We start from the raw sequence: 16,773 nt of genomic DNA, 5'->3' as shown, positions 1-16,773 counted from the left end.
TGGTTTGAGTTATCACAACCAAACAGTAAAAAGATCCTGTTTGGGGCTATTTACAGACCACCAAACCTCGACGCTTCGACATTTACGGACAGCTTGGAGGAAATGTTAAATAACCACATAAATGAAAGTTTCGAAACTGTTCTACTTGGTGATTTCAATTTTGATTATACTACACCAAATGCGGCGACAAAAAATTTCCAGCACATTGCAAATTTATTCAACTTGAAGCAGCTCATTACCGACCCTACCAGGATTACTCAAAATTCTAGAACTCTTATTGATTTATTTTTTACTTCAAAGCCTGAACTTTATGTATCTGGAGTATTACCGATCAGTTTTTTCCGATCACTCGGCCATTTTTGGAATTAGGAAACTTCACAGAATTCCGCTTCCACCGCCAAGGATTGTTGAGGCCAGGAATTATAAACATTACGACCCCGCTTTGTTTTGCGAGGATCTAAACAGCATCCCATGGGATATCTTAGAACTTGACCAAACTCCTAATGATGCGTGGCAGTCATTGAAAGACCTATTTCTCACAGCGGCCGATGAACACACGCCTGTTGTCACGTGCCGTGTCCACGGAAGATCCGTGCCATGGCTAACGCCAGAAATAAAAGACCTCATGCACCAGCGTGATCATCAACACAAAAAAGCGATGTCAACAAACAAAGAGCTTCACTGGAGCAACTACAAAAGATTACATAATGCTGTGAACACAAAAATCCGTAAAGAAAAATGTTGTTATTACTCCAGCCAGCTCTCAAATGATCAAAGCTCTAAAGAAATGTGGCGAACACTAAACAAGATCTTACCTAAACAAAAGAAATCTGCATCCGGAGGATCAGAAACAATGTCGGCAACGAACTTTAACAAGTTCTTTTCATCAATTGCAAAGAATCTATGCAGCGTCTTCAAAGACCATACCTTGCCAAGAATTTTAGCTCCCAGAGTTAACAATGACTTTACTCTGCAAGAAGTTAGCGCCAGTTTCGTCCGCCATGAACTGTCAAAGTTAAAATCTTCCAAAGCTACCGGGCTTGACAAAATCCCCGCAAAACTCCTCAAAGACGCATCCTCTGTAATAGCCAAGCCAATCACTTATCTCATAAACCTCACAATTTTGTCTGGCGAAATCCCATCTCAGTGGAAGGAGGCTAAAGTAACTCCCATTTTTAAGGCAGGAAAAAAGGATGACGAGAACAACTATCGTCCGATTTCAGTTCTCCCTCTCGTTTCCAAGGTCATGGAACATGCGGTCCAAGTTCAACTGTTAGCATTTTTTGAGGTTAACAAAGTTCTATCGGTATATCAATCCAGCTTCCGTAAGAAGCATTCTACCGAAACCACGGTTGTCCACTTGGTTGATCATATATTAGAACACATGGACAAACAACAGTTGACTAGCGCTGCCTTTATTGACTTAAAAAAGGCTTTCGATCTTGTTGACCACAAATGTCTCCTTCACAAGCTAGAGCACTATGGAGTTAGAGGGCACAGTCTCAGCTGGTTCAGAAACTATCTCACCACCCGCTCACAGCGAGTTCAATATGGAAAGGAGTTATCATCCAGCCTTCCTCTCGACTTCGGTGTTCCTCAGGGTTCCTTGTTGGGGCCTCTATTATTTGTGATACACAAACGATTTGCCTCAATGTTTACTGCACTCGTTGATTAGCATGTATGCGGATGACACTGTTATCTATTATTCTGGATCTGAGGTTAGCAACATCAGGGAAAATTTACAAGAAGACCTCAACCGTGTTGAGCAGTGGTTGGTGAACAGTAAGCTAATACTAAACCAGAACAAAACCAAAGGGTTACTCTTTGGAACAAGACAACTGTTGCAAACCACCTCAGACTTTGTCCTGCAGATCCAAAGCAAGGACATAGAGAGAGTGACGAAGTTCACTTACCTTGGGACTATGCTCGATGAACAGCTTCACTGGAAAGAGCATATAGACACTACTTGTAAAAAAGTTAATAAGCGTCTAGGACTTCTAGCACGCATACGATCTTGCCTCACTCTTAAAGCAGCGAAGTGTGTCTACAATACCCTTATTGAGCCAATCTCAAGTTATACTGACACTGCTTGGGGTGAACTGTCTGTTGGCTCCAGCAAAAGTCTGCAGCGGTTGCAAAACCGTGCTGCCCGTATCATTCTCAAGCGTGACTCTTCTAGAGATACTTTTAATGTTTTAAGGTGGACTGACTTAGAAACGAACCGTAAAATCCACAAATGTGTTTTAGTTTTTAAATGTTTGCATAACTTAGTTCCTCAGTATTTAAGTAACTATTTCATTAGGAACTACAATGTACATGGTTACAACACTCAAAGGAAGGCTGACCTCCATCTACCCGAACCCAAACTTAGCCTTGGCAAACGTACTTTTAGATTTTCTGGCACAGCCCTTTTTAATTCACTACCTTGTAAAATCCAACAAGCTGTATCACTCTCCTCTTTTAAAAATCTTGTCAAAGCCCATTTTATTTATAGCACCTAATTTATGATATCTATTTTTTTCCCTACCAGTTCATGCTTGTAACTCGTTTCAATTTTTTAAACTCTTTTTATATAACTATTTCAACTACTAGACGTTAGTTTTTTTTTTAACTCTATTTTTATAACTATTTTCAACTATTAGACGTTTTATATTTTTAGAAATTGTATTTAGCAGGGCCCCTCTGGATACCAGCCACTGTGCTGAATGGGCCACCCTGCATAAATAAAGTTTTACCTACCTACCATTTTGATGACAATAATGAGTAACAGTAACGCAATAAACACGATAAAAAAAGGCCCATAAAATGTCCGTGGTGTACTTTTAGGGAAGTGCAGTAAAAGTCTACTGAAAGCTAATGAACAACGTTTTTAAGTGGAAAATCACTCAATTTACATCTATTGAAAACAATTTGAAACGGATAAGGTACAATGTAGTAATCAGGTAACTATGAAGAAAGTGAAAACAGTGTGGTTACAGTTGTGTTGTTAAGGTTACAGTAACTGTTGGAAAGTGACGGCACTTTAATGTTATATGCCGCAAGCATACACTGGACGTAGGCAATCGCATGTATTAGTAATTGTACTAATATTTGTATTTTTGTGAGGTCCCTGCCATGGTGGCTGCTATTTAACAAGCTGATGAATAAAGTTTGTCATTATTCAGTAATCATAACCCAATTTCGTGACGATTACATACAGATAAAAGAATGTGAAATTGTGGATTCAGGAAGTCTAAAGGGTGACCGCATCTGTTATATATAGGTGACCGCTATGTGCAGGTCAACTTAACTGTAAATATAAGGGATGATTTTTTGGGAAGTTGTTCAGTGACTGTTATACACAGGGTGACTGCTATATAGAGGGCCGTTATATACAGGTTCGACTCTATAGTTATATGTTCTTTTAGGCTCGATTACCAGTCATTGTTCAAGAGAGTAGCAGAAATTGAGCTAAATGTTCTTTTTGAATATAACAGGATGACAGCATTGAAGAATTAATAGCCAGCGTAAGTGGACTTAGTTCCAATGACAACATGCTTCAAAAGCCATGTCTACCAACGGTTAAAAGACCTAAAGAAAAATCCCACGGGTCACCCACAAAGCAAAAGCCATTTGATGAAGAGTATGTTATCATTCTTGTAATATGTAATAGAGAGTTGACTGCATGCTCTGTTCTTTGGGTTTAGGTGAATGGTGTTCTGTTTTCATAAAAAATATGCACAAATGGACCTCGTCTCTCACCAAAGAAAAATACTAACTTTAGATTCTTCATTACAAGTGTGCATGAAATTACACGTCTATTTTGTTGTTTGGGAGGCGTAGAGTAAATGGCTGCATATGTGTCAGTGGGGGTCATTGTGATAAAATATGAAAATAGTTGTGGTAGTTTGTCAAAACTCCATGCTTTCAAGAGAATTTTCTTCCTGAAGTGTCAATGACCTTTTGTATTTATTGGTAGGAATAGCGACAATATGGACATCAGCGTTTTGAGAAAGGGACGAAGACTATGCCAACCAAGACGAAACTGACAAACTTGAGCCAGTTGAGGTGAAGAAGGTTCTTCTGGCTCCTCAAGGTTCTGCAAAGTATGAAGTGGAATACAATGATGCGGAGCCTTTGTCGGTGGTTCTAGACAACTGGAAGTTGGGTAGAGCACAACCATGCAAAAGAGGGGGGGTTTGTAAGGGTGGGAGAAGGACACTTCAATTCTGTCTTGTTTCCTTAGAATGCGCAAACAAGAAGTGCGCATATTTAAAAATTCAAAACTCTCCAAACAGAGTGGATTTTAATCGATCTAAATGTTGCGTGCACGTCACTGTGAAGCCATTAAAAAGCATTGCTCAGTGAGAAAATATGTTGAAAACGACTGGTGCCACAAAAAATTTACAGTACTTTTTTTAAAGGAACACAATTGTTCTGCAAAGCAATGAGGCAATGATGGCCTTTAAAGGAAGGCTTGGTATGAAGCAGTATATGCCACAAAAACCTACAAAAAGAGGTATAAAAGTGTGGGAATGTGCAGACTCTTTGAACGGATGTGTTGTCGATCTCAGTGTTTACACTGGCAAGGAGCGTGGTGTGAATACCAAGCAAGGGCTAGTATATCGAGTCGTTCACAAGTTAACAAGGCCTTTGGTTGGCAAAAATCACCATGTCTTCATTGACAATTTCTTTTCTTCAATTCCTTTAGCTGAAAATTTGCCTTAAGATAAAATTTACCTCTGTGGAACTGTTTGCTCGAACCGCCAGGGCATCTCAAGGGACATTGCGCCAACAACACAACAAGTGAAACGCCTTCAGCAAGAAGAAAGTATGTCTTCGAAAAGGAAATCTGGTTGTCACTGTGTGGAGAGATAAAAAGCCTGTTTATTTTCTAATTACACAGTAGAATCCTGTGGGGATGAACAAGTGAACAGGAGGCAGCGAGATGGAAGCATGATTGAAGTTCCATCTGCTCCTGTTGTCAAATCATACAACAACAACAACATGGGTGGCGTGGACCTAAATGATCAACTCCGCAGGTACTACATGACGGGAAGAAAGTCTAAGAACTGGTGGCGTTGCCTTCTGTGTTTTCTTGTCAACCTCTGTATTGTCAATGCCCACATTTGGGAGAAATTGTTGAGACACCACAGGAACAGAACTCACCTTGCTTTTTGCCTTGACCTGGTCAAGAATCTGATTGGCGATTTTTCTGCAAGGAAATTTTCTGCAAGTTCAGTACAGATTGAAGGAGGACACTGCTCTATACCCTACAGCAAAGGTCACTGTAAGTGTTGCTTGAAGCAAAGGAAAGTTACTTAGTGTAGGATGGCTTGTGAACTACGTGACAAACGCATTTGTTTGGATTGCTTTCAAAATCATACCGCAGAGAATCTTGTGTAATTAATGGCGCAAAGTTTGAAATTTACTTTTCAAAGGACTTTCAATTTTTGTTCCTTTGGCAAATGTTTATCCCTTCATAATTTAAACATAGCAGCCTGTTGTATTTTAGCCTTATTTTTTCTTTCTCAGTGGCTACATGAACATTATATGCACAGAAAAGTGATGCCCAGCTAACACAATGTTCAAAACAAAGACAACATGGAGACATTTTTGTAATGAAGTTTTCATTTTGCTATGTTTTGCAGTTACATAGTTCAGCAGCATGTGCCTAAAAAGGAAAGATTTTTCATACTATCAGAAAGCTCATTATCTCTAGAGCAATGTTTTTCTCTAATGTTTTCTCTCTAAAAGCGTAGTCAGTGAGATATTAAATAAAATGTGGAATGATGTTACTAAAGACCCATTTTAAAATAGTTGAGTTCAGCTTGCCTTGGGTAGGAGGGGTGGTCCCCAACATCTGTCTCCCTTGGGCAGAAAAGGGTTCAGGACGATTTTATGGCTAGAAATTTATATGAAAATTTAATGGTGTGTGTTGGCAACAATTATGTCATTCTTTCGTCTGAGCAGAGGGTGCAATTAGGTGCACTCATTACCCTTGGAATTGTTGACGAACCAGTAAGCCTTGATGGCTGTGAAAGCCACGCACAGAATTACACAGAAATTGATATGACCACTTACGATCCCATCTTGAGACGCGATGTCAAATTAGTCAGTATATTTGCAGCCAAACCCAGTGAAAATTCAGATAACGTGAAAAAAATGGTGCAGTCTTTTGATGTGGCCATTAACAAAGTTCTCCCAACAGTGGCTGGCAAACATGACAGAGATACTGAAGAGGTCTTAGGACGGGGATTACATCTAAAATCATATGTCGGTGATGAAGGTGGTGCTCTGTGGCAAGGTCTTTGCATGGCAAAGGGGGAAGACGTCAAAAACAAGACCATATCAGATTTTTTCCATCTCAAACAAGACATCAACTGTAATTCCATTTATTTTAGCGACCAAAAAAGTAAAGATCAATTCAAATCAATAATGATGGATGAGTACAATTCTCCTACCTCTTTGAAGGCAGTAGATGCAGAAAAAAGAATTGAAAAACTCATCGCAAAAAAAGCAACAAACGTCAAAAAAATGGACTTTTAAGGAATGGTGGTGGCAAAGAAAAGCACACTCGCAAAAATGGTGCCACACACAGTTGTCCAGCGAAGCATCCTTTGTGGAGGTGGCAAATGCCAAGTATTTGCATGTGTCTGGATATAGGAAAAGTCTGCTGGAGAAAGTCATCAACTGAAATGACGGGCAGCTGTTGATTGCCTTTGCAACCAGACAACTGCTTGACAAACTTATCCATGAGGGTGACATAGATGAAAGGAAGAGAGATCAGCTTTACCGAGGAGTGCGTCACTTTTATCAATGAGCTGCATTAGAAGCTATGTCAAAGCTTCCCTCGCGACATGATATGCTAATCCGTGCTAGATTTGTAGACTTTTTTCTTTAAGAGGTTTTCTGATAACAGATAGTACAAAAAAGTGTTTGCAGCATTTCAGGGCAGATTTATAAACTGAAACAAATGGCATTCCAAATTCCTGTATTAAAAACAGTTTCAAGAAATCCTAAATATCAGCCAGGTGGAATTGGGACAAAAAAATTAGAGGAACAGGGGCTTGTTCATAGCCCCTTGTTGTTAGACAAAGAATCTTGCAAAATGGACAACTTTCTGAAAATTTAGGCTTTGTCGAAAGGCAATCATGATCCAAACTGTTCTTTTTAAAACAATCAACCAAAGTCTGTTGATCATGATTAGGTTACAACATAGAAGCTGTAACAATCATAAAACATTCCCACAAAGAGAGTGCTCATTGTCAAGAAAGTCAGAATCCCATCAATGTAGATACAAATTTGCGGTAAATACATCTGGACAGTCTATGACAAACTGTTCAATGCTGTGCTATCAATAGGCATGACTGACAATGCATTTCAAACATATGACAATTTCTCAACATTGTGACCTTTGTAAAAGTTCTCTAAAAGGTTTGTTCCATTGCTTATTGCTTTCTGCAGAGTGTTTGCAATCCTGTTTCTCCATGGACTTTCGTTTGCCCCCCGTTCTTCCCTTACCTGTGCTGCTGCTGAAATTATTTACAGGGCTATGGTCATGCCTGTGTTTACTTACTGATATTTATCCACACTTAGCTGCTCAAATTCTTGCAAGCAACAAACTTATAACATCCAACATTGAGACCTGAGTAGCATAGCTTCAGGACTTGAAAATATGAACATTTGGATTCCATCAGTTGACAGCTATTTGAAAAGAAAATTGTGTGTTTGTGTTTTTTACTACCCACAAGCAATGTATGCACACCTTCTAAAATTAAGTGATGAGGAAAAATCATGACTTCGACAGCAGAAACAGACTTTCTTCAGTCGAACTTCCCAAAATTTAAACTGGAGTTTTGTCTGTAGAAGTTTTTCTTTTTTAGGTGTTTTAAATGATAATAGTTTGCAATCAGAAGTAAGCAATAGAATGAGACTTTCATTTTGACAAAAGGTCAACACAAATTTGTTTTGTTGTTGTTATTATTATTATTATTACTATTATTATGTAAATCTTTTAAGTCTTGCTCTTTTCACTTATGTACTCTATCTTGGCGAGTTCAGGACCTCCAGAGACAAGGTGGTCAACTGACTCTTGAAATTACTCACGCATTCTGCACTTTGGGTGGGTACCATCTGTCAGTGGTAGTGGTAGCGGTAGCAGTAGTGGTATTGTCAATATTATTATCATTATTATTACTATGTTTTGGATATTGAGTGTAAATTCTGGGAGAAACGTATACTCTGAAAAAATTAGAGTCACAGATATCATGTTGTTGTTTCTCTGTTAGTATACAAACTTGGGATGTTGGTTGGATGCATCTTGATATGCCCTAATGTGACAGTGTGATGCTGTTAGTGAGTTCACGAGTCCGCAGTACGTGGCTGTGTAGCCATGCGATACAGTTCCAGTCGATACCCAGTTTGACTCTTGCTCACCATAGAGTCTTGCCTCCTATGTGAAGCTTGCCTCATATGTGAATGAACTCCTGAGATTAAATAATAGTTTACATTGTCCAAATGGCAGCACTTTTGGTATAAGGACATGGTTGCTCGAACACAGCTAGCAGCCCTTGATCACAGCCAACACCAGTAAAAACCATGCCACTGCTTCAAGGGGAGACAACAAGGGAGAGCTTCATTTCAAGGTGTTCTTCCCCAAAAGAAGTAGGGAGTGGATTGCTAAATCAATCATAGAGAAGACAACAAAGGATCGTGTACAGCCATGGCTGGATGCGATTGTCAAAAGAAAGAATCAAGGTGCTGCTGAAAGAAGTGCCACTCTCACAGCACCACATATTCTACGCAACATTGCTTGCACCACTTGACCAGATAAAGCAGATGTGATTGCAAGGCACACATCTAGATTTTCTGATACTTGAATGAATTTGATGCAATGGTCATTGAAGGGCTTTGGGCAATGTGTTCACTCACTCAGGTATTTTTTCATACACGTACACCAAAAAAATACTTACCTTTTTGGTGGTTTGCTCTGGGAAAAAATATTTTCCTTTAAATTTCAAATCCAACTGTTGCCAAGTTTAGTTTAATTAATTAAAGCAATCATGTTGGTGTGCTGAACAATACATGTATAATAACAGGCCAGTTTGCCCATCAGCCCTTCAACAAATATTACTGCTATTATTATTAGTTTTTTTCACTAGAAATGGTTTAATTTGATCGAGACTACATGTGGTATACACTTGTAAGAGCTTCAATATATTTCAACACAAGAAAAAATGCCCAAACAAAAGTCTTTCATAAAAGCATTGCTTGCAAACTGCTTTGTAACTACATAAAGCAACAGTAAAAAATTAAAAAAAAAAACACTGAATAACATGTACTTATTTCAAATAGGCAAGAGCAAGGTCATATATCAAATGATCAAAATACTTGTGATCATGGATGATTAAAATTATTTGTTCAGAGAAAATGTCAGACAAGTAAAAATTGTAAAGCCACAAGTTTTTTGAAAGACATGCCATCCAATCTATACATTGAACACAACAGCAAGCAATACATTTCATTCAAATTTCAAATCAAAATTAACTCAGAACAAACCATGCATATTGTACTTAATCATGCTATTAATTATGTATTTCTAAGGTGAATTGAACTTGTTGAAAAACCCAAGAAAATAATAAAAGAACCAGTTCACTACTGGAAAATAAAACTGTTCAATTTTCAAGATCAATATAAGGGTATTAGTCAAAGCCGAGTACTGTTTTTGCAATTATAAATTGGCAGAAAACCAACATTAATAAAGCATGCTAAAATCTATGATTGTTTGTCTTCAAATTTAGTTTAACTCAATATCTGCTGCTTTGAATCCCACATATTCACCACTTTCCTCTGGAAATTCCTTTCTAATTCCTTTCACCACGCAGGGTGGAATCACTTGGTGTTTTTTTTTTCTTCCCAGTATGCCATGAGCCCACCAATTAAACTGACAGTAGACTGCTAAACACCATGTTCTAGAACATTAAAAATTAGGAGATTATACAATGAACAAATAATTTTTGCAGCTACATTTTCAAACAAGTAACCTGTTCTCAGTGGATTCAGGAAAGGGATTACAGCATGCGTTGTGAATTGCAACAAGGGCAGTATTTAGAACGTCCATATCCAGGCAATCAATTCTAAACTTGGCATCCCCCCTACTCATCGAACTTTTAATTGAGGGCCTCCAATTCTTGACAGCGAAAACATTCCTCTGCCGTCAACATTGCAACACAATTGCCCCCACAAATGCACCCTTTGGTGTTTCCAACTCTAATATCAAGATTGGCTTTGCCCTCTCCTTCCTCTCTTTCTTCCTCCAAGTCAACTTGTTCTTCAGCAAGAGGATAGGTTGGCTCAAACTCAAATGGCTATACACAACTCATGTTGGAAATAACAAAGGAAATCTGCAACAGGACAACAGCTTTCAGCCTATATTGCTTATTTTCTTCTTGTTTACAAAATCAGTGTTCCCCATGTAATACTTCACCGCATACCACTGACACGCATAACGAGCCTGCAATGAAAAGGCCTGAAAAGCGGGAAAAATGCAGTTTCAAATCTAATTTTCTCCCAAAAACCAAGAAACGGACAGGAATAACTATCTAAACTTGACTTTACTACTTTACTTATGGTAGGCTTTCAAAACAAGTGTTACAAAAAATGACAATTTTTGCCTTCAGTTCTCCTCTAATGTTGACTTAAATTACTTCCCCCTAGCTGGAGGAGGAAATTTCATGGCTAAAAAGCCAAAATATGGACCTGCAAACAAAATTGGAACAGGTACAGAAAAAGCTTGTTTTGTGTTTATAGTTCTTGTAAAGAAACAAACACAGGTTTAATACCATTATTACTGACATGCTACTAGCTAGTCAATTAGCTGTTGGTCTCATGTACCCATGTCAACGCTTAGAATACTTAGAAACTTGAACAAATCTTGCAATATAAATGAGCCTAAACAATGCGTAAGTACATGGCAAACTCTAAAGGCAAATAATACACATTTGCGTACCGCAGGACTCATGCAGCCCTGTCGCAACTTTTTAATTTATACGTGGAACGAGAATTTTGAATTAACTAACTTGTGATAACCGATCTGAAAATAGTGTATTCTCGCCGTCCCACGTAAAGATTTGGCCTGCTCCATATCACATGTCAAACACCTATTCTTATTGCAAGATGATCCCTCTCTGGTAAGCATCAACATGGACGTTTAGGCGTTATAATCCCATTGCGGGTAAGATGCCGCAAAAAACATATTTTCTTTTTTTCTTGGAACAAAAATTTCGGAAAGTTAAGTGTACTTTCTTAACTCCAGGTCGGCAGCCCCTGGACCAATTTGGCTGAAATTTGGTCAGCTTATGATTTGTCTCCTCTGACTTTATCCTATTGTTAAAAAAGAAATGCGCGTGTCAAAATCTGAGTCATGGCTTTTTAGAAGAACGCGTCAAGAAGCAAATGCGATGTTTATCATTCTCTTCGGCTCATTCTTAGCAGGACTGGAGTTGAATTTACACGGACTTATGCTTTCCCAAAAAATGTCTGAATTACGCTATCTCTTACGATTTTGAGAGTTTTAAAGGAATGAGCCGTAATCTGGAACTATTAAGCTTTCAAAACATGTGTGGTTTGTAGGGGTTTATATGAAAAACGAAAGCGCGAGAGCGATCCACATGTGGACAGTCCTGAAGGGTGGCTGATACCTTAAATGTTAGGTTTACAAATGGGCAAACACAGTGGCAAGCCTACCTTAGATCCTCTTAAAACACTGCCGCAATTTTTAATTAATAAGGGAATTTGATTACTTTTTTCCAAAGAAAGCAATGCAAAATGCATAGTCATACATTTGAAAAAGCTCTTTGTCATCCAGCAGCTGACAGTTCTGGCTTGAAATACATCTTGGCAAATGAAGTGTATTGGAGTAAATGTTAGCCATTGGAAGAAAGGACCAAAAAGGCACTCAGAAGGTTGTCCAGATCCAAACACTTCCTGAAGTTGGTCTTCAGACAGAAACCTAGAAATATTTCCATTCTGAAGGACACTAAGTGCCATGACGGTGCCAGAAAAGACATAGTCACCTGACAGGTGTTCCTTTAAACCATTGTCAAAGTAATCCTTCTTAATTTCTTCAAGGCATAAGCGGAAGAATTCTTTCCTTGGCCCACCAGCGTCAACAGCACATTCCCCATAAAATGACCCCTCCCATGTAACCCTGGGATTTGTGACTTCAAAGACAGACTAATATTCCTCCTTAGCACTCTGAAAGATGTTTTCTCTGTTAACAAGGACAAAATTTGTTTCCCCATCTAATGGTGCAAGGGGTCTGTGACATTGAAAGGTCGACCACAGAGTAGAAAATGCTGTGCACATCTTAAAATCTCCACGGGGTTTTCAAAATTTCTCTCTAAGCAGTAATCAATACAGAAATGAACTACCTTCTGCAATTCTGACTCCAGTGAGTAGGCTGCTGCCTGACCTTCACTTGAATCTGATCATCTTGGACCCTCTTCACTCTTCACCTTGTGGGAGTAACACAGTATCATCTAAGGATGGTGAGAGAACCTCTTTTAGATCTGAGGGTGTATTTATCTGTTCACCTCCTTGTTGTAATTCTTGTGATCATTTTGTCCGTTGAGCAAAACAAGAGGGAGCTTTTATTATCACACCATCAACTACCTCTCATGAGCCCAGAGAAAAATGAAATCCTGGAATTCATCACAGTTGTCCCAATAAGTTGTTTCAATTATTCTTTTATGTTACCTGGACTTGGACCAACACAGGGGGGGCAAACTCTTATAATTTTCAGATAGGGGTGTGCCGCAAACGTTCTTAAATCCTGACCCTATTTAAGGACAAAGCAGACAAAAACTGATACCTTGTCAGGGTCAAACCTCCAAAAATGATACCCTATACAGGGGCAAAACAAAAACTGAGAATGGTATGAATAGGTCTCAAATCCACGTAAAATCACTTTGGTAATACTATAACAGAAAGTTAAGTTTTATCAAACCATTTCTTTTATGTTCAGGATGTTTGCACATTGCTTTGTTGACTTTTACAATTTACATACCCTATCTAAGGATCACCCTAAGAACACAATGCCAGAAGGGGCAAAACTGATACCCTATTTAAGGTTAGAGCACCTCAAAACCCCTACCACCCCCCTACCACCAATATATGTGAGTATCCCCCCTCCCCAGCGAAAAGGTCATCTCCCATAAATATAACGTTTTCTGAACTCATGATTTAATAATAGGATCAGAAAAGTACCTGCAGAACTAGTTGTTTGTGTAGAGTCCCAAATTGGCTGCATTAGTTCTTTTATGTCACACTTTTCATTTTCAGTTAGTTCATCTTCCTGAAAGGAAATCAAAACCTGTTACCATTTGCCTACACAGTCAAATACATTTCTAATGTCTCACCAGTGATTTTACATTGTAGTGATGCAAGTAGTATCTCCCTGGAGATGGGCAACAGTCCTCTGCTTAAGATTTTCTGGTAGTTTTACATAGCCAATGCCACGTAAATTAAACTATCTGTTGTATATACATTGTGTGTGAGATGCAAGTTCTAAAAATAAATACAAGGTGAAGGAGCTTTTGTACTAATTTTCAGTATTATATAGCAAGGCAAATAAGAAAGGAAAGACAAGAGAAGACAACAAACAAGAGGGAAAAACGAGACTTTAGAATAGGGAAGAGAGTCAGAACTTCAAATTTCCTGGTTTCAAAAAAACAGATGTGAACAAAATATCCAATTTTAGGCCAGAATACAAAGTATAGACCTCCTTGAGACCCAGTGTTCCAAGTCTACACACTATATCACACCAAACCAGCCTGTATGAGGGTGTATACAATGAACTATATACAATAGCACACTATTTACACCCATGGCGATAGCACTGAAATTAGGTTTTCAACCTGGAATTTAACAGCAGGCATCAAAAATTATAAACTCTCATTCACATTTAGCTGTCCTTACCCCACTGTCATGCTTTGCTTTCTTGAACGATGGTTCCATGGGAAGAATCTCTTGCATGGGTCAAACATAAACAGGCTTGTCTTTGAAGACCTTTTGGAGCAGAAAGCCAGACAAAGCCTGGCCCTGACTAGGAGAGGAGCCATTAAACGACAATGAACGGACATCTTACCTCAACATCATCAAATGCTCCCAGCTTGGAAGGGAATAAGGCCTTCAAAAAATCATGCAAAGCTTTCTCATCCCACTCCTTTCAAAAACTAGCAGCCGCAACAACATGGCCATTTTCCATAAGCCACAACCATGCTCCTTGCCTGGGAATTTCTTGTGGTCTGGCCCTCCAAGTAAAATTACGTCCTTAATGAAGAGACCAGTCGGTCACTTTTTGCTTTGCCTTTCTTGCGAGTGTTTTGACCAGCCCTTGAATTATTGAAATTATACGATAGCCTGAAGCGCAGTCAACGTTGAATTTGTGCTGTTACTTGGTCCTTGCTGGGCAGCTGTGGAAGTACTAGTAGTGATGACATTGCTAACAGTGCTAGTAAATCTAGCATTACTGGTATAAATACTGGGAGAGGGCTGGCCTGAGCTTCACCTGAAAATTCACAACACTTCACCTTCGCCAGAAACTGTTTGTTCTTTCCACCGTCCATCTGAGGTGGATTTGACTGCCTGTTTTCCAGCTCTCTACCCAATCTACCGATGTTATCAAGGATCTGTTTCACAACAGGATTCATAATTTGTAGCTTACAGTATGTTGCTTCACATTCACTTTAATCAAAAAAGTGACACCTCGAAGGTTTGGGGGAAAAAGGCGGGAAAATGTCCCACAGTTCCCTGTGCTCCCATCTGTAAACTATTGAAAACTCGCTAGCAAGAAATTTATGAGGCGCCAAAGTGGACAAAACTGCCATTTAGCAATTTTTCTTTCCAATTACATTGATTTTGACTTGGCTACAAGCCGATCACAGAATTTGCATGACATTTCCTTATGTTCTTGACACCTGAGAGAAAAAAATCGATCAAACTCTCGGCTATAAGCCAAACCCCTCGTTATCTTGATGGGAAAGCTCCACTATCTTAGAGCAATCCAGCCCCACTTGGACCTGTGGGTAGGGTTTGGAACAGGATGCAATTTCTCATGCATAAGCATCAACATCATTCATGCTGGTCTAGGTGAATGTGATCGAGATCCTTACAAGTGTTCCATACATTGACTAGCTGCGATACCACCTCCACCCTCTATGGGAAAAGCAAGAAATCTGTGTGGCAGGCATGGGAGCTGTATCCTGGCATAACTTGACATTTGAGTTCCTTGCCAATAACCCTTTTCAGCAGCTTACAGTTGATTCTGAACATTTCAAGCGAATTGACAGGTTCACCATCATATTACTCGACAAGTTGAGCCCATTAGATTTCATTAACAGGACAAGAATGGGCCTCGCGCACGATGTTGGTGTACAAATCAAAATTAGCGAAAATCGGACAAAAATTTGTTTTAGAAATGCTGTAATTCAAAGGTTAATTTTTTTCTCTTCAAATGAGCACCATCTTGTAGCGATTTTTATGTAGTTTCCTTCCATCTCAGCTACGTCTCAAAAGTGTTTGCGCCTTTCTTGTAAGGAGTCAAAATCCGACACACTGTCCATTCTAAACTTCGAAAGTAGCGTAACACATTGGGCCGTATTTTACGCTATTCTTATTGCGCCCACTGCAGGCACGATTTGCCATTTTTGCCTTTTTGGCAAATTTTGCTTTTTGCCAAAATCGCGCACGTTGCTCCTTTTGCTTTTACCTTTCGCGCTAGCAAAAAAATCGCGCCCTTTTGGCTTTTTATGTATTTTGCCTTTATTCTGAGTGCAGCAAACTGAGTAAGCTTCCTTAACCGTATTACAGGTTTCGCAAGGCAAAGCGTTGCAAATTATTGTTGAGCGAGCTCTTTCTTTAGTAGGATTTCCAGCTAGCTATTTTACTCTTTAGCAATTAGACTCACTTTCCACACATAGATCTAGAAGCAAGTAAGCAGGCCTTCTCATATAACAATTTATAAATTTCTTTAATGTGATTGCTTGTTAACAGTAAAGTAGCTGATAAAATGGCGGACAAACTTTGTTGCGAGTGTATGCCGTTTATGATTTTAAAGCACAAGATACCTTAGCACTTAAGTCAAGTTATAAACAAACATGAACGCTTACTTGACATCATTTTTTTCTGATATTTTTAGTTTACCTTCATTTCCATAGATGGCAGTGCTCAGAGCTCTTCTGTATGCTGTGACTACAACTAAGCTCATAAGTTTGTATGAGTTGACAAGCCTTCGTCTGGCCGATACGTTCCAACAAAGTGCAGTGCAAAATACACGACCCGAGGAACATGAAACCATAGTAGACTAACTTCAAGTTGTAAAAATAAAAGTCCATTTGTCATAAATTGTCGCTGTTTTACATTTCTTCTTGGCTGCATTTCTTTTTTCAATCATACTCTTCCTTACCCTACCCCTGCTGCCTTCTACTGCCCCCTCTCCACAGAGAAAAAAAAACCTTTGCCTTGCACTTGTCTCTCAGCAGAGCTTGATCTTGGAGCGATAACGTAAGAAAAAGAATCCATTGAAATGTAATGAATTTTTTCAAACTCTTAAAATACTTTTCTCAAACGTTAGTGCGAGAAATATGAAGACGAAGTCTTTTCTTGTTGCGCTCTCTCAGGCAAACAACTTCAAAGCTGCCGGGGCAAGGTTCAAACTTGATAGTGCTCTCACGTATAAAACAAAACCGGTCGACCACATATACCATATGTTTATTTATTTTGGACACTAAC

General features: G+C 39.0%; 1 protein-coding gene across 1 annotated transcript in view; it reads right to left on the bottom strand.

The window, feature by feature from the left end:
* Positions 1-4,681: 4,681 nt before the first annotated feature.
* LOC110046571 (uncharacterized) overlaps positions 4,682-16,773 on the bottom strand; it is a 41,931-nt gene continuing 29,839 nt past the window's right edge. The window contains exons 3-5 of the transcript XR_016203510.1: positions 13,249-13,336; positions 12,414-12,521; positions 4,682-5,194 (exon numbers count right to left, since the gene is read on the bottom strand). The gene's annotated coding sequence lies outside the window, so the exon portion shown is untranslated. The remainder of the gene's footprint in view (positions 5,195-12,413; positions 12,522-13,248; positions 13,337-16,773) is intronic.

This window comes from Orbicella faveolata, unplaced genomic scaffold (genome assembly GCF_042242905.1).
Source record: "Orbicella faveolata isolate gen_17 unplaced genomic scaffold, um_ofav_v1 contig_46, whole genome shotgun sequence".
NCBI lineage: Eukaryota > Metazoa > Cnidaria > Anthozoa > Scleractinia > Merulinidae > Orbicella > Orbicella faveolata.
This window is presented reverse-complemented; position numbering and strand designations above follow the sequence as displayed.